General features: G+C 44.8%; 1 long non-coding RNA gene across 29 annotated transcripts; it reads left to right on the top strand.

Annotated features, from left to right (window-relative positions):
• The first annotated feature begins 8252 nt into the window (after positions 1 to 8252).
• LOC126986798 (uncharacterized) lies at positions 8253 to 19427 on the top strand. 29 transcript variants are annotated; one of them, XR_007739964.1, is made up of 8 exons: positions 8255 to 13713; positions 14255 to 14315; positions 14771 to 14818; positions 15406 to 15612; positions 15751 to 15916; positions 15969 to 16020; positions 16119 to 16170; positions 16420 to 19427. It is a non-coding gene; the product is annotated as an uncharacterized LOC126986798 (long non-coding RNA). The 29 variants fall into 29 exon arrangements; XR_007739957.1 differs by lacking the exon at positions 16119 to 16170 and adding an exon at positions 16067 to 16118 and having other exon boundaries at positions 16321 to 19427; XR_007739963.1 differs by lacking the exon at positions 16119 to 16170 and having other exon boundaries at positions 8254 to 13713; positions 15969 to 16118.
• Positions 19428 to 25901: the final 6474 nt, after the last annotated feature.

Raw genomic sequence — 25901 nt, 5'->3', positions numbered from 1 at the left:
CACCGCTTCCGTAGTTTAATATTCTTCCTCAGTAGTACACTTCACTCTGACTCTTCATTTACCACTAGCTTACTATGACTGGGACTGCACTCCTCTCGCCCTCTTCTCCTATATATATCCAGAACAGTACAGTCTAGAATGTTACAGTATATTTTAGATCATACAAGATCATGTAGCAAAAGTATGTGCGAGTCGGCAACACTTCCCGCCTGGCGCCTGGCCGCGCCCCGCGGGGCGCGGACGAGGCTTTGCTCCCCGCCCCCTTGTTCGCTCTTCCCGGAGCCTTCTAGAGCCCCATGGACGCCGGGGGAAGCTTCCAGCACAACACTATATATACTGACAAAAGTACTCCACGGAAGATATTTCTGTCTGTGCTCGTGAATCCTGAGGTAATTTTTTGTTTCCCCTCGGACTAACTTTTAATCGTGAACTCAACTATTCTCTTTACTGTCACGTCCTCTGGTTATAGAATATTGGCCTGCATTCGTTTTCTTCTTATTCATCTTCAGGCGTTGATTCTCTCTCTCTGACGTTCCAGAGCCATTGTTTTATCTAGGTCAGGCTAGGTAAATTTCCATTATACTAATATAAATTTAACTTTGATTATTCTCGATAGTTCCTCCTCGGACTAACTTTTAATCGTGAACTCAGCTATTTTCTGCAGAGCAGAGGCGAATCGGTTGATTTCACTCCCATTTTAATAATATAGCATATTTCCAACACTCTTAAGGTGTTCTGTAAGCACCCATAACATACCTGTTGGGCGTAGTTTGGAGCTGGAGTGGTCATAGCTGATGAAAAAAAACAATGACACAACACTGGTACTGTCGTCTGCTGTACTCCGCTTCAGCCTGTTGACGTCACGAGCTAATGGTGGCTTCTCCCCGTGAGATGAGAAGAATTTGTGATATCTCTCCAATATCCAGTCAACTAGCGATTTATAGGACGTAATATGTGCACTACGTTATCATTGGTACGTGGCACAATGCATTTCTAGGCTCTTCCCAGAACCGGAAACATGTCCATTGCCAGCAGCGGCCTCATGCCCGTCCGTATTCTATTGTTTTTGTGAGTCCAGGGGCATACACGAGTCGCCTCATGAGTCGCCTCGTGAGGCCTAGTGTGGACGCGGCTTAAGGCGTGGTTCCCACTATTCCATTTTCACGGATCCGTCGACCGTCAGTGACGTCATTGACCGCGGGGACAGTGGGAACCGGGGTCCACCCGGGCCCGCGCGTGGAGCTCCGTCGGCCCAGGCAGAGATGAATCCAAGTTAACTTTTGGGTTCGTGACGGGGGCGGTGGTGGCCCATCCAGTGATGTTGAATATTCTACATATGAAAATATGAAATGGAAGTACAGTCAAGTCGCGTATGACGCGGATTCGTAAGGCGCGGTTTCCTATGACGCGGTATGGTTTCAGAACCGTATGTTCAGATCACGCGCATAAAACCATCTATGACGCGGTTCGTGGTCTTCCCTGGCCAAACGAGCTCAGAGTTGCCAGGTTGGATTTTTTTCCGAGGGGGAAAATCCCATGGTGGCGGTTGGGTAAATATTCACTTCATTCAGTGTGAGAGAGAGAGAGAGAGAGAGAGAGAGAGAGAGAGAGAGAGAGAGAGAGAGAGAGAGAGAGAGAGAGAGAGAATATCCATAACACCGAGATATCCACTCATGCACTCAGTCTCAGCCTCTCACTCGTGTGAGGAAGAAATGAGGGACATCATGAGCGACTGGCTAGTATTGGTACCGGTACCGAGCAGTCTGGTACCGGAACCTGCCCACCCCTAGGTTCCAGTAACGACCTGACGTTTATACAGTACATATAAGGTGCAAGGTACATATGCACAGTATTCCCTCGGTGACAGGCGATGCGAGCACGGTGTCCCAAGAACTAACCCCCGGCAAAGGCGGAAACCACTACGGTCTTGGCTGATCCTCGCACGGCAAAACACGGTACCAGGACGGTACGTGCCCGATACGTGCCCGGCAAGTGCTCGGCATCGCACGGTTCACCCCGGTAAACACCCCCCTAAAGCAGCACCGCCTATAGAGGTTTTGCAGCTGACGTCATTAGTGGGGGTGCGGGGGTAGCGCGGGCCTGCACGGCCATCTTGGTGGTCAGTGGTGGTTGTCACTTATCAAACCAAAACTTGGTGACGGCTGCACAAGTGCTCTGTGTGTTCGTAATGGGATACGTATGTTGTGCGGTTGGATGTTCTAGCCGACACGGGAGAGATGCTGTGTCATTTTATAAAGATTTCCAGCGAATCCAGAAGAGCGGGTGAAGTGGGTAGCAGCTGTGAGGAGGGAAAACTGGCGGCCGTCTGCTTCATCTCGACTCTGCAGTGCTCATTTTGTCAGAGGTAAATATTACAGGCAAGACTGATCAGATTATTACATGAGGTAACACTCATTTAGGTATTGCCCCGGGTCCCCTAGCTTACTTTGTGGCGGGGGATAACTCTGGAACGGGATTTACATGAGCTGGCGGAGGTAAACACGTATGGCAGCGCTCAAGCAGGGGAAGAAAATAGGAAAGGAAATTCAGTGGAGGCAAAGTGCACTGAGGGACAGAGCTCAGTGCTGGGTGGAGTATATGTGTACGCAGGGAAGTGACCAAGAGTGCGTAGTGTAAGGTGACTTGCCGTCACCTGCCCTCACCTGTCGTCACTTGCCCTCACCTGTTTGCCTGTGCCTGTGCTGCCTACCTGGGCATCACTGGTCAGCAACAGGAGATCGGCCAGGCAGACGACAGCCAGTCAACCAACCGGCCAGACAGTCAGCCAAACAACCAATCAGCCACTCAACTAACCAGCCAGTCGGTCAACCACCCAGTCAGTCATCCAATCAACCCGTCAGCCATCTAGATGGTCAGTTAGACAGACAGTCAGTTTAACAATCAGCCAGCCAATCAACCCACCAGGCAACCAGCCAACCAGACAGCCAGCCAGCCAGCTAGACAGCCAGCCTACCAGTCTCCTCCTCCAAAAGCACTGATTTTTTACGATGTATCTTAGCTTCGCAGCATTCTCAAGCGATCTCGCGTAATCACTTAACACAAATGATGCTGAGTGTCCTGTCATTTGCCCGCGGGTAGTGACTTGGGGATGGGGCACACGTGGTGCGTCTGCTCACTCTGCTGGGGAGGTGACCACCAGCGGGTTTGCAGACGACGCACAAGGTGCAGACGACGCTATTTCGTGACGTAACTGCAAAACCTCTCTATATTGGGCACCCTGGCCAAAGCACTGATAGCTGAGATGGGGTCAGGGTTGCCAAGTTTACTCAGGGACTTGATACCAAATACTTCAATTTTAAATACCAGCTGAACTTTTCCAATACCAAACTAATAATATAACATATATGTTTTCGTAATTCTTGTTTCCACTCGGTGTGATAAGCACGACCAGATTCATAGGAACCTTTTCACTTCGACATAGTGATACCTTCACGGTTAAGAGCCGGCAACTAACCGGAGGCGGGAGGTGGTGTGTCGCTGCGTTGTGCGTATCTGTACGAGACGTGTATGTCTCTTTACGAGACTTATACACGTCTCGAGACTTTCGTACAAAAAAGCGTGTTAACCGAAGGGTATGAGAGGGGAGTAATAGGGTAGGGACGGCCTGGCGAGGAAATTAAAAGAGTTGTCGGGGGTCGCTATCTGCATGGCCGTAACTAATGACTATTTATTCGTTGCCTTTTAATACTAATCCTGGTGTCTCTGGTTTGCAGGGTGACGGTGAAAATTGAATGATGCAGAACAGGTAAAAATTCACCCCAAACGTTCCAACTAAGATATGAAAATATCAAACTTTTAAATACTATAAAAAAAAAAATAGTTGGTTACTGGGGAGCTTGAACTGTCTATGTACGTTTTTTGTTTTTTTTTGGTGTGTGTGTAAGGGGATGTATAAGTGGAAGTATTCCTTTATTTTTTTATTTCTTTATAGTTCAATACCAAATTTCATTCGTTTCATTACCAAATTTTAGTCCAATACCAATCACAGTGCTTCAATAACAAATGGCAACCGTGGCCTTCAAAGATTGCTCACCCCCCTATAGGAGGGTGCACGGGCCTTTGCCAAAGGCGGCCCGTAGCAGGGTGCCAACAGACCGACTTTATGGGCGATCGAAATCTAGCCGACCAAGTCGGTCTGTTGACGAGGACTGGCGTGTCTTTGTACAATCCTGATTCTAAGATTCATCCCCTTAATTAAGGGAAGCGGGCCTTTGTATTAATTTATTATTTTAATTATTACAACCCTGGCTGGGGTGGCCGGTGAGTTGCCAGCTACTGCCAGCCAGTACAACGTTTTACCCTGCCGTGCGCATTCCTAGGGCACCGTACTCACACCGTGAGAATATCGGGGGGAGAAATGATGACCTGGTAAAGGCCGATACGCGTCCGGCAAGAGCCGGTACGTGCACGGTGCTTGCCCGGCAGAGACACGGTAATGAAGAACATTGTACGGTGTCGGCACGGTATCTCGTGATCAAAGATTCTGTCGGGCCGCTCTCGGATAAAGTTATTGTCGACTGCGGCTTTTTTGGCCTCTAGCTGGTGCGTGCCGGCGTGGAAAGATGTGCGCTCGTTGACCGCCGACCAGTGCCGATTTTTCCGTGGGCGTGCCGAAGTAACCCAATTCTGCGTGATTCGAGATGTACCGGGCGTTGGTGGGACAGGGCCTTAATCTAGCTAGCTGTTATCCCTTCTCCAGCAGCAAGCACAGCGACAGCAATCAATAAGTCGTGGTTAATGCTGGCCATGTTTGTCAGGGAAAGGCGCACGACGGAGGGACGGAGTCTATCTCATCCGTGCCGGGCGGCTGCTGTTTTGGTGACGTAATTTTTAAGTCATTAACGTCAATAGTTAGAATAGTGAACATAATTTTTTTTCCATACTTTCATAAACTGAATAAAAAGGGTAAACTTAAAGATAATAAATATCATTATAAGTTTTAATGATCGGATGATCGGAATGATTAATCGGAACAGCAATACTTAAAAAATGATCGGATGATTGGAATCGGATCAGTTGCCCAAAGTGATCGAATGATCGGGGAACGGAACAGCAAAAAAGTGATCGGTGCCCACCACTGATATATATACACCCACACACACACACACACATACAACATTCTTTGCATGCTAAATTACTTCAATGCCTTTGCAACACGCTCTTTGCTGAGTAAAAATATCATACTAACAGTACAAGTGCCAGACAATGGCAACCATTGCATACTGTTTGGCAGGGCAGAGAACAAAAGCTTCTAAGCATTACAACTGAAATAAACAATGGCAGACACTCAAAGCTTGTTAACTGAACACGATATGATTTATAACAGGCAAAACCAACAATAGTGCGCATTATATGCAATAAAAACTGTATAAAAATGTTGCAAGGCACATCAATATAAGAGCAAAGCATCATAAGACATGCCGAAATACATGATGGAGGATTTCAAGAAGGTAACACATGAGTTGTCTTAAGTCCCCTGGTACCCTCGATGGCAAGATTCGGCACCTTAGGAATATTTACATACTCTAACAACACACAACAAGAGGGCCATCAGCTCATGTCAGTCGGGAACCTGGGTGGATGAGAGGTGGAGTCGGTGTGTGCTAATTTAACTGACAAGTAACATTAATATTGTATTGAGATAACACACTAACGAGCTTTGTCCCTTGGAGCTAACTTCACACGTTACCTGGGTCGATAAGAGATGGAGTCGGTGTGTGTAGCAGTGGCCGGCCACTGCCCACTTCTCTCCCCCGGTAGAGGCCAGCGAATACATACTGGTGGTTTTAGTTATAGCTATTTGGCTTGTTCCGCTTAGCATCTGGAAGAGACTATTTCGCTCTTTGTTTCTTTGAGCAGAGTAGGATATACTTTGTCAGGTCCAGGACTTTTATTTGTTTTAAGTGATTTGGGGGCTTTAAGGATTTCATCGGTTGTTATTTCAAAGTTAGGCAATGGTGGTAGTGGTGAGAGGACTGTTGGTATTAAACACCGAGGAAAAGTAACGTGTTATAAGTAATGTTCTTCTCTTTCATTCCGAATATTATTACACTTTTTTATCTGCTACATCTCTTAATAAATCTTCATTCTTTTTAATGACCTTGACCATCTCTTTTTTTTTCTACGTTTTCCTTTTCCACAGGGCCACTGGGACCTGCCTGTGCTGGTGGGCTGGTTCATTAACAATAATGTTCTCTCAGCTGTGCTTAGTGAGTATCCTGCATTTGCCCCTAGATTGTAGTTCATATTTTCAGTCCCTTATGTCTGCTCCCTTGACTAAATCAAGGCCTTTTTTCTTTTCTTTTTAGCACTTGTCCCCTACCATTGTATCTTTTTAGTTTCCTGGTGCTACTTCCACTTGTATCCTTAGTAGTATAATCACTTTCTGTACTGCCACTGCCCACTTCTCGTCTCCCCCCCCCCGGTAGAGGCCAGCGAATACATACTGGTGGTTTTAGTTATAGCTATTTGGCTTGTTCCGCTTAGCTGTATTGGGATGGCATGCTCCTCCCTTCTCCTTTGTTGTTTACTTGCAACAATAAACTATCAATCAATCAATCCTTTTCCTCCTTTAGTTGCTTCTCAATTACTTGCTTAAAGTCTTCATTTCACCCAGCACTTCCTCCTTAACTCGTTTTTCCTCCTTATCCATTATCACTTTCAGGTCTTCATTTTCTTTACGTACAACTCCTAATCCTTCCTTCACCATACTTTCGTATTTCGCTAGCTTCTCTTTCAACTCCTCATTTTCCTGAACCAGGTGTTTCTATCTTTTTTCTAGAATCCTTGCTTTAGATCTTAGTCCACTATGCAGTCTCTTACCTTGGACATCCTCTTCTTCCATGACCTTGACTCTGTCTATCCACATATTTAACTTCTATTCCACCAGCAGAACTTTTGTAGACGGACGTTTCCAGATCATCGCCACCAAACCCCGAGAATGCAGGCTCTATGTTTTCATAATACTCGTCACTTCCCAAGCCCCCCACGGCCCCTTCTAGAACATTCCGTCTTTTTTTTTTTTTTTTTCGTTGGGGATATACCCCAAGGGAGGAAGGCGGTGCCAAGGTCTTTGGACCTTGGGCGGTGCATGCCGCACAACCACCCAGACGGCTGGTAGAGAGATGCCCAATTCTTTCAAGGAGGAGGCCCAACAACGGGGCTGAGGGTTTCGGGAAGAACCCACCTTTCCACTCCCATGGCACCGGATAGGTCTCGAACCCATACGCTCCCAGCACCCCGCCAGAGAGCAAGGCGCAGACTCTACCACGGGACCACGGGAGCCCCCCCCATTCCGCCTTGTTACCCTTCTTCCTCCTCCCCTCGATGTCCGCGACCCTTCGTCCTCCTCACTCATCTCACTCAAACTTTTTAAAGTTCTTTACACGGGAGACGGACCACCCGTCCACATCACCCAGGCCCTGTGTGTGTGTGTGTATGTGTGTGTGTTGTGATGTACAAATTACAGGATATTTTTTTTTTTTTAAATATATCAATGACAGCCGTAACAAAATTTTCAACCAGATCACCGATGGTCAGTTCACGGTGAATGCATAGTTTTACAAGCCCATCCAATCTCTCCTCAGCCATAGTTGAACGTCTGTATGATTTTATGTTTAAGTAAAAAAACTTTGTTCAGCTGTAGCAGATGAAATGGGCAAAGTAGCATAAATAAGTAATATTTTTTTTGTAACAAGATAATTTTGTGAGAACTGTTCATACGTATCAAGTACAACATTTGGCAAGGAACTTTTAGGTACAGAAGATCAACGTGATCTCCACATTCTGAATTCAGTGACATAATCATGTAAATGATCCAGGCCCAAAACTGGATCATTTATTAAGTAGTAGTCTTTATAGTACATCAATAGCGACCAGCCGTAGCTCTCTGAGCCTCTCCCTCCCCCTTGTCCAATACCTGTCCGATACGCGTACTAGACAAGTCAGAGAGGGGAAACTCGCAGAACGTGAATAAACTGTGGTGTAAATACTTGCTCTGGGGGAGTATTTCACGTTTTCTTGTTCTTTTTAGCTTTACACATAATTTTTATGTTAACACGAACTTGTAGATAATCATTCATTTATGCATTTTAATAATAATGGTAATAATAATAATGAAAATAATAAGCTAATAATTATCATTATAAATTTTTAATTCCATTATTAAAAAATATATTATTTTTTGGGGGGGGCACGTGACCAGGTGCCCCCCCCCTGGATCCGCCACTGACGTAATTAAAAGAGAGAGAGGGGGTGGGGTAGCGAGCTCCTCTGAGGAATGATGGGGTGATGTGGCAGTAGCGCGTCTCAGGGGACCCGTGCCTAAAGGCTCAAGTTAGAATCGATGGACTATAGTACATGGTTAATTAAAGACGTATTAAAAGCTTCTTTTACTGCTATGCTTTTAACTTATTTTTATATCATTGAAGTTCGATCTCGCGTAATTGTCACGTAACTATATAATGACCACAGGTTTTTGCCTACAGCAAAATATCAGTAAATTACCTCTTGAAATTCGTTAAATAATGATTAACTAGATCCTTTGGAAATCGGGAGAAATTACGGTCCCTCGTTTCACTTCGAACTGCTGAATGCTGGAGCACTTCGGTGCTGTGTGCAATTTTCCCATCATGGCAGTATACATAACTACCATATTTTTTTAATGAGTTATATATGCCTTGTGTGACAAAAACGTTTGAGAACCACTCAGCTAGACTATGGGCTATGGATACTTGCTAGCTGGCTAAAGAGTCCTCTGCTTCACCAACCAGAGCTAACTGACAATGTAAAGGCAGCGGTAGTCTCCCGTCATGACTCATCTGCAGTTACAGCAACAACAAGAAGTAATTTTTCCTCCATCTGCTCTTGCCTTGCAGGCTGCAACTCATTGCCCTGGTCCCCCTTCCCCTTTTTGTTTAAGCTGTTTATATCCATAGCCTCAGACTCAGGTCTGGCTCGCAACTACTAATCAACAAGCTCTCTCGCTCACACGTGTGCGCGGGCCAGGATACACACCTTGACTGTCGCCTGGTACCACTGGCACTGCCTGACTGCAGCCTGACTGATGCATGACCGACTGGCGAGTGGTGAATGGCCGTGAATACGTGATAAGAACGTGAACCGGACGGGAACAAACCGTATGAGATCTATGAAATCTAATTTCTTGTACAAACAGCTTAACAAGAGTTAACAGTCTGTATTGGCCTTGCTGGGACTATTCTTAAAAAAAACTGAGATCCGGGCTATTTATAAAACATTCGGGGCTATAGCCCCGAAAGCCTAGGCCTAACTACGCCACTGATATCCAGACTATTTTCAAAGAAGTATATCACAAATGTTTAATGAGCATTGCTGCAAAAATTGGCCACCTGTCCATTTCTTGTCACCTACTTAAACAACCGCTCTCTGTTGTCATGTATATCTTATTAACCTTCAAGACTCCTTAAGGCACACAACGAGGTCAAAGTGTCATATTACTCCAATCGTCATGAAACTTTTATGGTTTGAGTGCAGTACTTTACTGATCATTCACCTACAATATCAAGTTGATATCTTAAAAGAAAAAAAAATCACTTTTTATGTCAATTTACTACCCATTTAAAATGGGGTGAGTTTCTGTGTTTTTAATCCGATTTTTGTTTTCTTTATATAGCATTAAAGAATGAACATTCCTCTACTTCTCCAAGTTAGATAATCCATGGATTCGAAAAATAATAGTACTTATGAATTTTTTGTTAATGTACTCATTTTCCACTATTTTTAATGTTTCCATCCTCCTTGTGACCAACCAATACAATCTAGAAGGAAAATCTAACTACCAAATGTTGCTGTTTTACTACTCTATCCAAAACTGCAAACAGATTTAAGATCGGTTAAAAACTTTCAAATCTCAGGAATTTTGAGGTTAAGGCAATGCACTTTTGAGATACGGGCATTTAAAGTTACGTAAGTACATACTGATGTTCCTCGTCCATGAATGGCCACACTATGCCGAATATTGTTAGTACCAGGTATTGTAATGTTGCTGTCTTGTTATTTAGGTGATCTTGAGTCATGAACATGGCACCTGAACCCACTTCTTGTTGAAGTATTACTCACTCAAAGGTGAGGATGTCAGGGAGCCGCCGACTCCCTCATTGTTGCCAGTTTTTGTTTGCATCACTTGGTGTAAGAAACTATCTGGCTCGTAGGATTTGCTTCCTTCCTTTTCTGTTTTAATCGTCTTTCTTGGTTATGATGATCTGTCAGAAGCTCTGTCTTTCCTTGTCTTGTATTCGTTTTCATACTTTTTGTTTTTATGTTGTATGGTGAGATGGGCTCTTATCTCTTGAAACTGAAGTAGAAGGCTGTGGTAATGGTGGTGTTGATGCAGAAGCATCAGGAACAGCAGTCGTGGCAGCAGGGAGCGAGTGAGAAGTGGTGGCGAGTCAAGCCTCCCTGCTCCGTGTGGAACGCCTGTCTGTCTCTCTTCATTATCTACTCGACCATGGCGTGCCTTCTTCAAGCAGGCAATCCTCTTGACAAAGGCAGCCTTTCTTCTTGGCATTTGGACTGGATGAAGCCAGTATCATCAGTAATTTTGTCATAAGAGGAAAAAAAAGGCAGTGTGGGGGTAGAGCGTACACACCTATGTCCATCCTCTGCGTCACAAGGACACGCACTAATGAATTCTAGTGAGACCTACGAGAGAGTATTGTCCCGCGCGCACAGAAGAAAGTATCAGACACCACCAGAGAGAAAACTATTCGTGTCTAAATACTAGTGTTTTTCCTACAATTTTTTTTCTAAAGGTATCATCTGCCTCACGTGACCTTGACTGAGCGCGCGGGGTGATTTAAACGGCGATTTAAATGCCTATTTAAACTCGGTCGGTAAAAATTCTTCCCGTAATGTTTTCTCTATGCCTTTAGGGTGACCATTGACGAAATTTCTCATTTTCGATAATTTTTGCATTTTTCACCTGAGTCGTTTGCCTTAAAAACCAAAGAAGAGAATGTAGAAATCAAAACAAGTGTGAAAATAGCCATGTAATGTGTGTGGGAACCCTCACTACCGAGGGCAGCGGAGTAACCAATTCCGATGAAATGTGGAGACACAGGGAGGTCAAGGGGGGCGAGGCCCCTCCATTAGGAGGTTAATGTGTATTGACCTGTCTTTTAGTTGCCCTAAGAAGGGCTGGGGGGAATGAAGCCCCCTATTGGATTTTAGCTGTGGTGAGCCGCAGGTTTCAGATGCCACTGGACGTTGCGAGCTGCCTGCAGCTGCTTGGGTTCCCACACACATTTCATGGCAATTCTAATATTTAAAGAATAAAATAACATAAAACACTAAAAACTGCTTTAGTTTAAGGTACTTGTGTGTTTTTGTTTTCACTCGATTTACGCGAGTTTGGTTTACGTGTTTTTTTAAATAACGCGGGGTCCAAAATCCAAATAAATGTCTAATTTACATGTTTTTTTCACTTATACACGATATTTTGTGAAGTTGCCACCAGACGTCTCACGCAACTGGACTCACACGGCGCCGTGGCCACACAGCTGAGTTCAGTTCTTCCCGCGCACCACTTGAACAACAATACAGTACCCACGCTGCCACGCTACTCAACAATAGGGGTGGGCAGGTAACGGTACCAGCTCTCTCTTTCTCTCTCTCTCTCTCTCTCTCTCTCTCTCCACTGAATGAAGTGAATATTAATTTTTCAATAGAAATCTACCTCTTGTTTGATTTACGCGACCTCTTCAAGGACACAATATTCGCGTATATCGAGTTACCTGTATTCATCTCAGTCTCTTCAATCCGAGGCCACACATAGCTATAGCATATGGTACCGGTACCAATACTATCCAGTCGCTCATGGTGTCCCTCATTTCTTCCTCACACGAGTGAGGCTGAGACCGAGTGCCTGAGTGGATATCTCGGTGATATGGATATTCTCTCTCTCTCTCTCTCTCTCTCTCTCTCTCTCTCTCTCTCTCTCTCTCTCTCTCCACTGAATGAAGTGAATATTAATTTTTCAATAGAAATCTACCTCTTGTTTGATTTACGCGACCTCTTCAAGGACACACTATTCGCGTATATCGAGTTAACTGTATTCATCTCAGTCTCTTCAATCCGAGGCCACACATAGCTATAGCATATGCCGCAAAACTTGCTTCTGAACACTAAAAAATTCAAATGATCTTTGTTGAATTATATTTTGTTCTTGTGCTTTAGTTTAGGATATTTTGTTGACATTAATCACTTTTTAAGCATTTAAGTAAAACATCTAAAATTAGTTTTGTATACTGATTTTCCTACAGAACACATAGGACTAACATGATGCTGATGATGGTGGTGGTGACAATGCAAATGCGGCTTATGGAGGTGGGAGAGTCTACAGTGCTGTGCCTCCACCATTCCCTGTCAAATACGATAAGGTGAAGGAAAGAGAGAGACAGGAGCACATCCTGCACAAGCTGGCACTCTCTTGGGTTAGGAGACAGCTTCGTGAAGGAAGCCGCTAACCAAAACCCACCCGGTTACCCTGACATGGGGGAGAAGGACTGCATGGATTCCTCCAACAGAGAAGAAGAGAACATTTGCTCAACATCAAGCAGGGGAGTAAGCAGGTGTCAGGATTATTACTCAGCTACTCTAGATGGCCCAAGATAAAGCAAGTCAAACTGACAAAATTTGTGGGGCTAAAGTGAGTTACTAATATAATGGGGCTAGGTTACAAATGTTTCTACAGGTTAATTAATATCATAGATAGATTACATTAGGTTGGTCAGTTAATAAGTATTTCTTTGATAGTCACTGTGCCTACTCCTTTCTGGGGGAAAAAAGGGTATCAATATACTATCAAATGATTTACTCTGCTGTTTGTCATTTCTTCTGATATCTTTTGGTATGTTATTCATCAACTTGTGCCATCACTGAGTAGAAATTGTTAAGCAAATATTTTAGGGTCAATAATAAAGTTCTTTGCAATTTAATTTATTATTCACCAAAATAAATCGTTGCACCCATTAAAACATTCATTTTTTTCTGATCACGATCAGTTACTATAATCTTCCATTCAGTGGCATATCTAGGATTTTTCCTACAGGGGGCAAACACTTGAAAAATTTCCCCAAAACATTTGGCACCAGAAGTAGCGCTCTTGAATGTTAAATTCTACCAGAAAAAAAGGAAGGAGGAAGGGAAGGTTGAGTTAGAGGAAGGGGAAGGAAAAAAGGAGGAAGGGAAGGGAGGAAGGGAAGGGAAGGGAAGGGAGGAAGGGAAGGTTGACTTAGGGAAGGGAAAGGAAGAAAGGAGGAAGGGAAGGGAAGGAAAGGTTGAGTTAGGGGAAGGGGAAGGAAGAAATTGGGAAGGGAAGGGAAGGTTGACTTAGGAAGGAGAAGGGAAGAAAGGAAGAAGGGGAGTTTAAGTTAGGGGAAGGGGAAGGAAGAAAGGAGAGAGGGAAGGTTGACTTAGGGGAAGGAGAAGGAAAAAAGAAGGAAGGGAAGGTTGAGTTAAGGGAAGGGGAAGGAAGAAAGGAGGAAGGGAAGGTTAAGGGAAGGGGAAGGAAGAAAGGAGGAAGGGAAGGTTGAGTTAAGGGAAGGGGAAGGAAGAAAGGAGGAAGGGAAGGTTGAGTTAGGGGAAGGGGAAGGAAGAAAGGAGGAAGGGAAGGTTGAGTTAGGGGAAGGGGAAGGAAGAAAGGAGGAAGGGAAGGTTGAGTTAGGGGAAGGAAGGAAGAAAGGAGGAAGGAAGGTTGAGTTAGGGAAGGGGAAGGAAGAAAGTAGGAAGGGAAGGTTGAGTAAGGGAAGGGGAAGGAAGAAAGGAGTAAGGGAAGGGAAGGAGGAAGGAAGGTTGAGTTAGGGAAGGAAGGAAGAAAGGAGGAAGGAAGGGAAGGAGGAAGGAAGGTTGAGTTAGGGGAAGGGAAAGAAAGGAGGAAGGGAAGGGAAGGGAAGGTTGAGTTAGGGGAAGGGAAAGAAAGAAAGGAGGAAGGGAAGGGAAGGTTGAGTTAGGGGAAGGGGAAGGAAGAAAGGAGGAAGGGAAGGGAAGGGAAGGTTGAGTTAGGGGAAGGGGAATGAAGAAAGGAGGAAGGAAGGAAGGGAAGGTTGAGTTAAGGGAAGGGGAAGGAAGAAAGGAGGAAGGGAAGGGGAAGGAAGGTTGAGTTAGGGGAAGGGAAGGAAGAAAGGAGGAAGGAATGGAAGGAAGGGTAGGTTGAGTTAGGGGAAGGGGAAGGAAGAAAGGAGGAAGGGAAGGGAAGGTTGAGTTAGGGGAAGGGGAAGGAAGAAAGGAGGAAGGGAAGGGGAAGGGAGGAAGGGAAGGTTGAGTTAGGGGAAGGGAAAGAAAGAAAGGAGGAGGGAAGGGAATGGAAGGTTGAGTTAGGGGAATGGGAAGGAAGAAGGGAGGGAGGGAAGGGAAGGGAAGGGTAGGTTGAGTTAGGGGAAGGGAAGAAAGGAGGAAGGAAGGGGAAGGAGGAAGGAAGGTTGAGTTAGGGGAAGGGAAAAGAAAGGAGGAAGGAAGGAAGGTTGAGTTAGGGAAGGGAAAAAGAAAGGAGGAAGGAAGGAAGGGAAGGTTGAGTTAGGGAAGGGAAGGAAGAAAGGAGGAAGGAAGGGAAGGAAGGTTGAGTTAGGGGAAGGGGAAGGAGGAAAGGAGGAAGGAAGGGAAGGAAGGGTAGGTTGAGTTAGGGAAGGAAGGAAGAAAGGAGGAAGGGAAGGGAAGGGAAGGAAGGTTGAGTTAGGGAAGGGGAATGAAGAAAGGAGGAAGGAATGGAAGGAAGGTTGAGTTAGGGGAAGGGGAAGGAAGAAAGGAGGAAGGGAAGGGAAAGGTAGGTTGAGTTAGGGGAAGGGAAGGAAGAAAGGAGGAAGGAAGGAAGGGAAGGTTGAGTTAGGGAAGGGAAGGAATAAAGGAGGAATGGAAGGGAAGGGAAGGGTAGGTTGAGTTAGGGGAAGGGAAGGGAAGGGAAGGTTGAGTTAGGGGAAGGGGAAGGAAGAAAGGAGGAAGGGAAGGGAAGGGAAGGGAAGGTTGAGTTAGGGGAATGGGAAGTAAGAAAGGATGAAGAGAAGGGAAGGTTGAGTTAAGGGAAGGGGAAGGAAGAAAGGAGGAAGGGAAGGAAGGAGGAAGGTTGAGTTAGGGGAAGGAAGGAAGAAAGGAGGAAGGAAGGGAAGGAAGGTTGAGTTAGGGAAGGGGAAGGAAGAAAGGAGGAAGGAAGGGAAGGGAAGGAAAGTTGAGTTAGGGAAGGGAAGGAAGAAAGGAGGAAGGAAGGGAAGGGATGGTTGAGTTAGGGAAGGGAAGGAAGAAAGGAGGAAGGAAGGAAGGGAAGGTTGAGTTAGGGAAGGGAATGAAGAAAGGAGGATGGGAAGGAAGGGAAGGTTGAGTTAGGGAAGGGAAGGAAGAAAGGAGGAAGGAAGGAAGGAAAGTTGAGTTAGGGGAAGGGGAAGGAAGAAAGGAGGAAGGGAAGGGAAGGGAAGGTTGAGTTAGGGGAAGGGGAAGGAAGAAAGGAGGAAGGGAAGGGAAGGGAAGGTTGAGTTAGGGGAAGGGGAAGGAAGAAAGGAGGAAGGGAAGGGAAGGGAAGGTTGAGTTAGGGGAAGGGGAAGGAAGAAAGGAGGAAGGGAAGGGAAGGTTGAGTTAGGGGAAGGGGAAGGAAGAAAGGAGGAAGGGAAGGGAAGGGAAGGTTGAGTTATGGGAAGGGGAAGGAAGAAAGGAGGAAGGGAAGGGAAGGTTGAGTTAGGACGGAAGAAAGGAGGAAGGGAAGGGAAGGGAAGGTTGAGTTAGGGGAAGGGGAAGGAAGAAAGGAGGAAGGGAAGGGAAGGGAAGGGAAGGTTGAGTTAGGGGAAGGGGAAGGAAGAAAGGAGGAAGGGAAGGGAAGGGAAGGTTGAGTTAGGGGAAGGGGAAGGAAGAAAGGAGGAAGGGAAGGGAAGGGAAGGTTGAGTTAGGGAAGGGAAGGAAGAAAGGAGGAAGGGAAGGAAGGAAGGAAGGTTGAGTTAGGGGAAGGGGAAGGAAGAAAGGAGGAAGGGAAGGGAAGGGAAGGTTGAGTTAGGGGAAGGAAGAAAGGAGGAATGGAAGGAAAGGGAAGGTTGAGTTAGGGGAAGGGGAAGGAAGAAAGGAGGAAGGGAAGGGAAAGGAAGGTTGAGTTAGGGGAAGGGGAAGGAAGAAAGGAGGAAGGGAAGGGAAGGGAGGGTTGAGTTAGGGGAAGGGGAAGGAAGAAAGGAGGAAGGGAAGGGAAGGGAAGGTTGAGTTAGGGGAAGGAAGAAATGTTGATTGGAATGTAAGGGAATGTTGAGTTTGGGGTAGGGGAAGGACGAAAGGAGGAAGGGAAGGGAAAGGAAGGTTGAGTTAGGGGAAGGGGAAGGAAGAAAGGAGGAAGGGAAGGGAGGGTTGAGTTAGGGGAAGGGGAAGGAAGAAAGGAGGAAGGGAAGGGAAGGGAAGGTTGAGTTAGGGGAAGGGAAAGGAAGAAAACAGTGTTTAGAAGTTATGTCAAAAAGAGCAATCAAAATCTGTTCCAGCATTCCCCAAAAATTTCCACATAAATTTCCCAGGGGGGGGCAGTCTGACCCCCCCTGCCCCCACCTCTGGCTACGTCACTGCTTCCAATGTTTGCTCTTCTCACAAGAAAGGAGAGGAAGTCTATGTTTACTAAAGTCTATCCATTACATGCTGATGCAGCTTATGAACTGTCACAAACTATAATAGTTATAATACAACTTTTGCACCATCACTGTGAAGCAGAGGAAGTCTAATTCCCACCACAGCACAAAGCTTATCCTATTAACTCAGAGGTAAGTAGTAGAGGAAGTCTCAGTTTGCTAACTAGTTAACACCATGGTAGGCTTTGTTGATAATGACACCCACTGGAAAAAAAATTCATGCAGCTTTTCACTTCTCGTTACCACATTTCATTGCTATATTCACACTTATTTTGCTTTCTACATTCTATTCCATGGCTTTTCGAAAGTCTTGAGAGCTAGTAAGTCACATGACAACAGAAGCAGTTGGTCGAGTAGGAAACAAGGGAAGAGTGCATAAAGTAAATCAACCCAGCAGCTTTCATAGTTGCAAAGGTGATGCCGGGGCACCTGTGTTCCACCTGGGTGGCCAACACTATTGACTCTTCGTTGCAACAATTCGGCTTCCTTGTGAAGGCAGCTGGCGTGGCAGGAAGACAGGGCCTGATGGGAGCACCGCACGGGGCGGGGAATGTGGCGAGCCAGAGGTTGGGCTTGTTGATGTCAGTAAGTTGTCGACAAGCAAGGATAATACATATCATCCTAAACAATCAAGCTAATATGTTTGTAAATAAGCTTATTAATGCCATAAGATCTTAAATCTTTGTCGTATAGGCTTCGTTAAGAAGCTGTAACCAAAAACAACCAAGCTGCGACATGGCAAAAGTATTGCCGCTCGTGCTTTTACATGAGAGAAGAATCCAGCTCCTAGCATTAAAGTTAAAAGCTACTGCTAGAAGGAAAACAGCTTCTAGAAGCACTTCTAAAAGTACTGCTAGCAGTCTTTATTACTACCGCCCCAGGTGTGGGTACAAGTAATGGCCCTTGCCAAGCACACCCAGACCCAGAACACTTTGCCAACAGTGACTGGGGAAGAGCACCACACCCAGCATGAAGAGTGTCAGGCAAACCAGGCCACCAGCCCTGGTGTGGGTACAAGTAATGGCCCTTGCCAGGCACACCCATACCCAGAACACTTTGCCAACAGTGACTAGGGAAGAGCACCACACCCAGAACTTTCCTCTTAAATTTTTAAAATTGTATACACTCTGCAACCAGCCCTGGATTCCCTATCTGGGCCATGTGTTGTTTTCCATGCAAGACAATGCCCCCTCCAGCACCTCCTCTTTCCCACACACAGCAGCACAACACAGCACCTCAGAGGTGAGTCTTCATGTGTCTCACAATCTCACCTCATGTCATAAATTGCTTGCCACAAGCATCACATTGGAACCCTTTGTGGCCACAGTGTCTTAAGCTATGTCTCTTCAGCCATGACTTCACAAGGAATCTTTTCCCACAAACTTCACATTCATGTTTTTTTTTTCACTAGTGTGTGTACGGGTGTGTCTCTGGAGGTTACTCTTCTGAGTGAAGCTTTTCCCACAAACTTCACATTCATGTTTTTTTTCACCAGTGTGTGTAAGGGTGTGTGTCTGGAGGTTACACTTCAGATTAAATCTTTTCTCACAAAATTCACATTCATGGTTTCTTTCACCAGTGTGTGTAAGGGTGTGTGTCTGGAGGTTACCCTTTCGAGTGAAAGTTTTCCCACAAACTTCACATTTATGGTTCCTTTCACCAGTGTGTGTAAGGGTGTGTTTCTTGAGGTCACCCTTCTGATAGAAACTTTTCCCACAAACTTCACATTCATGTTTCTTTTCACCAGTGTGTGTAAGGGTGTGAGTCTGGAGGGTACCCTTTTGAATAAATTTTTTCCCACAAACTTCACATCCATGTTTCTTTTCACCAGTGTGTGTAAGGGTGTGTGTCTGGAGGGAACCCTTCTGAATAAATTTTTTCCCACAAACTTCACATTCATATTTTCTTTCACCAGTGTGTGTAAGGGTGTGTCTCTTCAGGTCACCCTTCTGATGGAAACTTTTCCCACAAACTTCACATTCATGCTTTTTTTCTCCAGTGTGTGTAAGGGTGTGTGTGTTGATGTGATCCTTCCCACCCAATCTTTTCCTATAAACTTGAGATTCATGATTTCTTTCACCGGAGTGTGTGAGTGTTTTTCTTGAGGTCACCCTTCCCAGGGAGTCTTTCCTCATACTCCTGGCACTCATGGTGTCCCTCAGCAGTGTGTGCAAGGCTGTGTCTAATGAACGTGCTCTCAGTCCCAAATTGCCTTACAGTCCTTCCACTCAAACTTTCCCTTTCCTTATGGCTGGAGAAGGCAGCAGCAGGGTGGTGGTGATGGTGGTTCTTCTGATCACCCCTGATCCTCACACCAGTGGCAGTCTGCTCTGCTGCTCCTGGTCACTCAGGCTACTGCCCAGCCTTGCAGCCGAGGGGGCAGCAAGTCTTCCTCAACGCTACACTCAGGGACCAAGCAAGCAGGTGAGGGGAAGGATGCCCCAAGGAGCAAGGACAGTGAGTGCTGACCACAGCAAGTGTCTCAGACCCTCACTTCAGCACCAGCGGTGGACGTCAGGGCACACACATAGTCAGGTGCTGTCTTCTGGCCCTGTGCTGCCCACCTCAGACCCTCACTTCAGCACCAGCACCAGCGGTGGACATCAGGACACACACACAGTCAGGTGCTGTCTTCTGATCCTGTGCTGCCCACCTCAGACCCTCACTTCAGCACCAGCACCAGCGGTGGACGTCAGGACACACACACAGAGTCAGGTGCCATCACTTAGCGCTGTCCTCCTCCCAGCATGGCGGACACCACTACCTGGTTTGGTACACAAAGACAAACATAAATTCACTGATAATTTTTAGGTGGATCCACAAACTTACAAGAAATGTGCTGTAGCATGTTAATCATGTATTCACTGAATATTACTCCCTTGTTTAGTAGTGCAGGAGAGGAAGACATTAGAGTGTAGAAAACAGCACTTCACACAAGCATGGTGTGAGTGTAGCGTGTGTGTATCGTAGCGTGGAAAATGCCAAACTTAGTCTTTAGTGAGCACGCTGAACTACTCACTGGTGTTCATGAGACAATTGAGAAGTGGAAAGCGAGGACACGGGAAGGGTCTTTGGCAGGCTTGCAGCACCCCCTCGCTTCCCGTACATACCTCATCGGGAGTGACTTACACCCATTTCGGCAGGTATATTAAGTACTTGAGCAGCAATAGTAATAATAATGTAATTAGAATAGCAATGTCCCCCCCCACTTTTTTCCCACCCTCCCGCTCCCTCTACTCCTACCCATCCCTCGCTGAATGACTTTGCTAAGTAATTAGTTGATGCAGAAATAAATGTATGGAAAAAAAGAAAATGAAAAGGAGAGAGAAAGTTTCCAAGAAATCCTGAAACAACAAGAAAGGGCAAGAAAAGTGGAGAAGGAGCGTGAGGTTGTCCAGGTAATGAGTAATAAGGAAGACTTGGTTCGAGGATTGGCAGAAAAGAAGAGTGTGATAATCATGGGTGTTAAGGAAGAGAAAATCCCAATGAAGGCTGAGAGAGAGATATGAAATCTCTGAAGTGAAAGAAATACTGACAAGCTTAGATAAAAATGCCGGAAGGCTGACAGAGGAGGTGGACGATGTGACATGACTAGGAAAGTATGAGGAAGGGAAAAATAGACCTATCAAGCTAAATTTAACGTCACAAATGGCAGCCCAGATCATTATCAAGAAACATATACAGGTAACTCTCAATTTAAGCGAGTTTGGTTTACGCGTTTTTTAAATAACGCGGTCTAAAATCCAAATAAATGTTTAATTCACACGTTTTTTCACTTGTACGCGATATTTTATGGAGTGGCCACCAGATGTCTCACGCAACTGGACTCACACGGCGCCGCAGCCACACAGCTGAGCTCAGTTCTTCCCGTGCGCCACTTGAACAACAATACAGTACCCACGCTGCCACGCTACTCAACAATAGGGGTGGGCAGGTACCGGTACCAGTACTGGTACTAACGGTATCAGCTATATGGTACAGTACCAGTACCAGACTGCTCGGTACCGGTACCAATACTAGCCAGTCGCTCATGGTGTCCCTCATTTCTTCCTCACATGAGTTAGGCTGAGACTGTGCCTGAGTGGATATCTCAGTGATGTGGATATTCTCTCTCTCTCTCTCTAATAGATATGCAACTATCAGATGACGGCAATGTAGAGGACGCCTGGCTAAACTTTAAAAATCACTTACTCACTCAGCAGGACACATTTGTCCCCTTGTGCAAGAGCCAAATTAACACTAGTAAAAGTCCACCTTGGTTTAATAGCGAAATTAAACACTCAGTCAAGGAGAGAAAATTGTCTTACAGGTTAAAGAAAGAGCAAAGCACGCCCGAAAACATTAGACTTTACAATGATGCCAGGCGACGAGTAAACAGATTAGTGCGTCAGGCAAAGCGTAGATATGAAGAAAATATTGCAGCCAACTGTAAAAATAATCCGAAATCCTTCTTCAGTTACATAAACAACAGAAAGGCGATCAGAAGTGGAAATGGACCTTTAACAAACAGCAACGGTGCACTAGTGACTGACAGCCAACACGTTGCAAACCTATTAAATAATTACTTTTCCTCGGTGTTTAATAATAACAGTCCTCCCACCACCACCACCAACACCAGTACTAATGTAAATCCCGAGCATGTATTGCCTAACTTTGAAATAAAACCCGATGAAGTCCTTAAAGCCCTCAAATCACTTAAAACAAATAAAAGTCCTGGACCTGATAAAGTATATCCAACTCTGCTGAAAGAAACAAAGAGCGAAATACTCTCCTCCCTCACAACCGTATTCAATATGTCTTTGCGACAAGGCATCGTCCCTTCAGATTGGAAAAAGGCTAACGTGACACCAATTTTTAAGAAAGGAGACAAAAAAAGTACCAGGTAATTACAGGCCCATTAGTCTAACTTCGGTTGTAGGTAAGCTACTTGAGGGCATAATTAGAGACAAAATTGTGAGTTACCTTGAAAGCCACTCATTAATTGGGGACTCACAACATGGCTTCCGAAACAAAAGATCCTGCCTATCAAATCTATTAACCTTTTATAACGATCTCTTCACTGTTTATGACGTAACCAAATCACTGGACATAGTCTATCTTGATTTCCAGAAAGCATTTGATAAAGTCCCACATCATAAATTACTTTACAAATTAAAGCAAATAGGTATTGACGGTCAAGTAAACCAATGGATCGCGAATTGGTTGAGCAACAGACAACAAAGAGTAGTGATTGACGGATTTAACTCAGAGTGGGCGCCGGTCACTAGTGGCGTCCCTCAGGGCTCGGTTCTTGGCCCAGTGCTCTTCATTATTTACATCAACGACGTGGATGTTGGACTCAATAACCGCATTAGTAAATTTGCAAACGACACAAAGATTGGTAACTTGGTTCTCACTGACAAAGACAGGCAAAGCCTCCAAGAGGATTTGCACAAAATTTCAGCTTGGTCAGATAGATGGGAGATGCCCTTTAACGTAGACAAGTGCCAGGTCCTTCAAGTTGGAACGAGGAATAAGAAGTTCGATTACGAAATGCACGGCGTTAAACTCAAAAGCGTTCAATGCGTCAAGGACTTGGGGGTCAAAATCGCGTCAAACCTCAAATTCTCACAGCAATGCATCGATGCAGCAAATAAAGCGAACAGAATGTTGGGCTTCATTAAAAGAAACTTTTTATTTAAGAATAAAGATGTAATACTCCCGCTCTACAACACTTTAGTCAGACCCCACTTGGAATATGCGGTACAGTTTTGGTCTCCCCACCATGCAAAGGATATTGCTAAATTAGAAGGTGTTCAGCGTCGGGCAACGAAAATTATCCCTTCCTTGCGCAACAAATCCTACGAAGAAAGGCTTTCTACCCTTAACATGTTTTCTCTTGAGAAACGTCGCCTCTGAGGAAAACTGATCGAATGTTTTAAAATACTTAATGGTTTCACGAATGTAGACAGATCAACATTGTTTATGATCGATGACACTTTGCGCACGAGGAACAATGGCGTAAAACTCAGATGTAGACAAGTAAATTCAGACTGCACCAAATTTTTCTTCACCAACGTTGTAGTGCAAGAATGGAATAAGCTCCCATCATCAGTGGTCCAGTGTAACACGACTGACTCCTTCAAAAATAAGCTCGACCGTCACTTCCTTCAACTTAATATCAACTAGAGTAGAAATGCAACGTTTTGGAGTCTTCTGATTAATGTAAAATCACTTAGGTTTAAGGACAGACCACCAAGTCTGGACCATGGGGTCTGTGTGGTCTGATATTCTATGTAAATCTATGTAAATCTCTCTCTCTCTCCAGTGAATGAAGTGAATAATTATTTTTCGATAGAAACCTACCTCTTGTCTGATTTACATTGTTTTTGATTTACGCAACCTCTTCAAGGACACAATACTCACGTAAATCGAGAGTTACCTGTACAAGAAAAATATGATCATGGAGGAAAGAGTTAAGATGAGGGAAATTATGAACAAAGCAAAGCACAGGAATGAAGAAAAAACAGTCAGAAAAAGAGAGCTTTTTTGGAGTGTATAACGACAGTGATGAAGTGGTGGATCAGGAAGAGGGAGGAGGAGGCCAAGTAAACACCACCAACAACAACAAGGAAGAGAAGGGAACGAAAAAGCTAAGGTTAACGTTCACTAATGTCAACGGACTTGTATAAAAATAGCTAGAATTAAAAACTACCTGAACAAAGCTACACCAGATGTAATGTGCACCACTGAAACAAAACTAGCAAAAGGCCCAGAAATGGTGGGAACAGAGGAGTGCGATTACAATATATACAGGAAAGCCACAATAAGGAGGAGTGGGGGAGGGGTGATGATGCTGGTCAAAACAGACTTAAAAGTGATAAAAGTGAGAACAAGACCAGAAAATACAGGAAATTTTAAGTGTTCTATTAAAGTTGAAAAACTGACAATAATGGTGACATGTGTGCCGCAACACACAGCAAGCTGGACGAGGGAAATTTATAACAATCCGTTAGAAGATACAAATAAAGCATTAGAGGATACTATTAGAAATAGCAAGAATATAATTCAAACAGGGGACTTCAAGTGTAAAAATGTCACATGGGAAAAGTTTGAAGTGGAAGGTGAAGAAAATATATGGGGAGCTAAAGTTTTAAACTTGGCCACAGAAAACCTCGTGACACAGTGGGTGAAGGAAGAAACAAGAGTTAGAGGAAAGGATGAATCAGCAAGACTGGACTTAATTTTCACTAAACTAAAGGAACAGACCTGTTAAGCGAGGTGCAACATGAGTGCCCACTGGGAAAAAAGTGACCATACAAGACTAGATTGGAGGAACTGGGCCTGCCAACACTGGGAGAAAGAAGAGACCTGATAGTGTTGTACAGGAACACAAGTGGAATGGACGTGTTGGACAAAAATGATTTAATCAGATGGAAGGGAGGAGGCAACTAAGAGGACACAGGAAGATATTGAGAAAGGGAACTTGCTCAAAAGACATAAAGAAGTAGTTTTCCATACAAGAGTGTGGGTGGATACATGGAATGGACTAAACAAAGACACTGTTGAAGCGGGCAGTGTCCATAATATGAAGGAAAAGTTGGACAAGTATAGATTGGGAGACAGGACTATCCCAGCTTGAGGTCAGGGCCTGCATTCTGGACAACACGGGTTCGAATTCACCACTACCACCTGGGATTTTTCAGTCACTGGGAGTGGCCTAAGACTACCCAAATGCTGTCCTGACGACCCCCCATCAACCTGGACTCTAGAACTGCCCAAGTCAGTCAAGAATGAGCTCCGGGGGGCAGCATGACCCAAGAAAAGGTGGCGCCACTATAAACACTTGCCTGCACCAAGACGGATTCGGCCCGACCACCAGGCCCCTAAAGAAAGCCTACCAGTGCTACAGGCTTTGACATAAAAAATAAAATAAATGTATAAATAAATAAATACCATACTTCTGTTTACAAGTTTAATTTATTCCAGAATTTTGCTCACATACCAAAAAACTCGTAAACCAAAATTAATTTCTCCATTTAAATCAATGTGAATCCCATTATGAAATCCCATATCCCAAAAAAATATTAACATAAAAATCATTTTACATACTTTATACATAATAAGGGTAATTTTACTTACAAAGATCAATGATAAGTAATATAACTAATATAGTGTATAAATAAAAAACTAAAAAATATAAGTAATATAGTGCTGAAAATACAAAGACCGCACATTAGAGCACAAATGTAAGCAGACACAAGCGTGGGTGCTGCCTCTGCGAGTGTACAACGTGGACTGAAGGCGCTGGCACACTGGGCGTTTTCCTCCAACAGTTGGGGCTAGGAGCAACCGTGGTTGCCCGTACACCTAAATGGGAGCGAGTTGTTGGTGTAGGTAAACACTCTTGTCCTCCCGTCTTTGAAGCCATGATCGTACCCACAACAGCTTCTTCCTTCCATGTAACTGAAGCAACAAGTTCATAGTTTGAGTACCAGCAGCACAAGCCACAGTGGCCCTTACTGTGGCAAGCAGCACCATGTGGATACAGGGTGAATGGTTTGTTTACTTTGTGGATACAGGCAACCGACCTTGGTTGTGTATGACGCACACCCAGAAAAGTTGGAGTTGCCTGTTGCGCCTACCACCAATGTGGTTGGAGGAAAAAGGCCCAGTGTGACACCAGTTTGAGATCCCATTCCCATTGTTTTCCGCTCTGAGCGCTCTCATCTTGCAGCGAACAAAGGGAGCCCACGCTTGCATCTTCGACTTGTACAAACAGGATGCTCGTACACCAAGTCATCACTTGTAAACCAAGACATTTTTAGTGATTTGCAAGCCGAGGTATTACTATAAAAAACTGGCCAGCTCACCATAAAACATTGAGGTGTTTTCTGTTGTTTGTTATCTTCAGAAAATTGAGAGCAACTAAAGAAAAATTAGTTCTTTGCGTTGTCATTACTAAACGTATGTTATTTATTGATTTATTATATATTTTTTTCACATCTTCGCCTGTGGCACCAGTAGGCTTGTGTAGTAGGGTTTGATGGTCAACCCCAGCCCATTGTGGCACAGGCAAGTGTTTATTGTGGGCCATCATGTATTGGCTCATGCTGTTTCCCGGAACTCATCTTTGATCCTAGAATCTAGAGTCTGGGTTAATAGATGACTGAAAAATCCTAGTTTGGTGTCACAGGGCGGGGCGCAAGCCTGCGTCGTCCTGGACACACGCCGTCATGCTATCCACTCAGCACTTCTTCTCCATTGAGTCACAAGGGCATTCAA

This window comes from Eriocheir sinensis, chromosome 63 (genome assembly GCF_024679095.1).
Source record: "Eriocheir sinensis breed Jianghai 21 chromosome 63, ASM2467909v1, whole genome shotgun sequence".
Taxonomy (NCBI): Eukaryota; Metazoa; Arthropoda; class Malacostraca; order Decapoda; family Varunidae; genus Eriocheir; species Eriocheir sinensis.
This window is presented reverse-complemented; position numbering and strand designations above follow the sequence as displayed.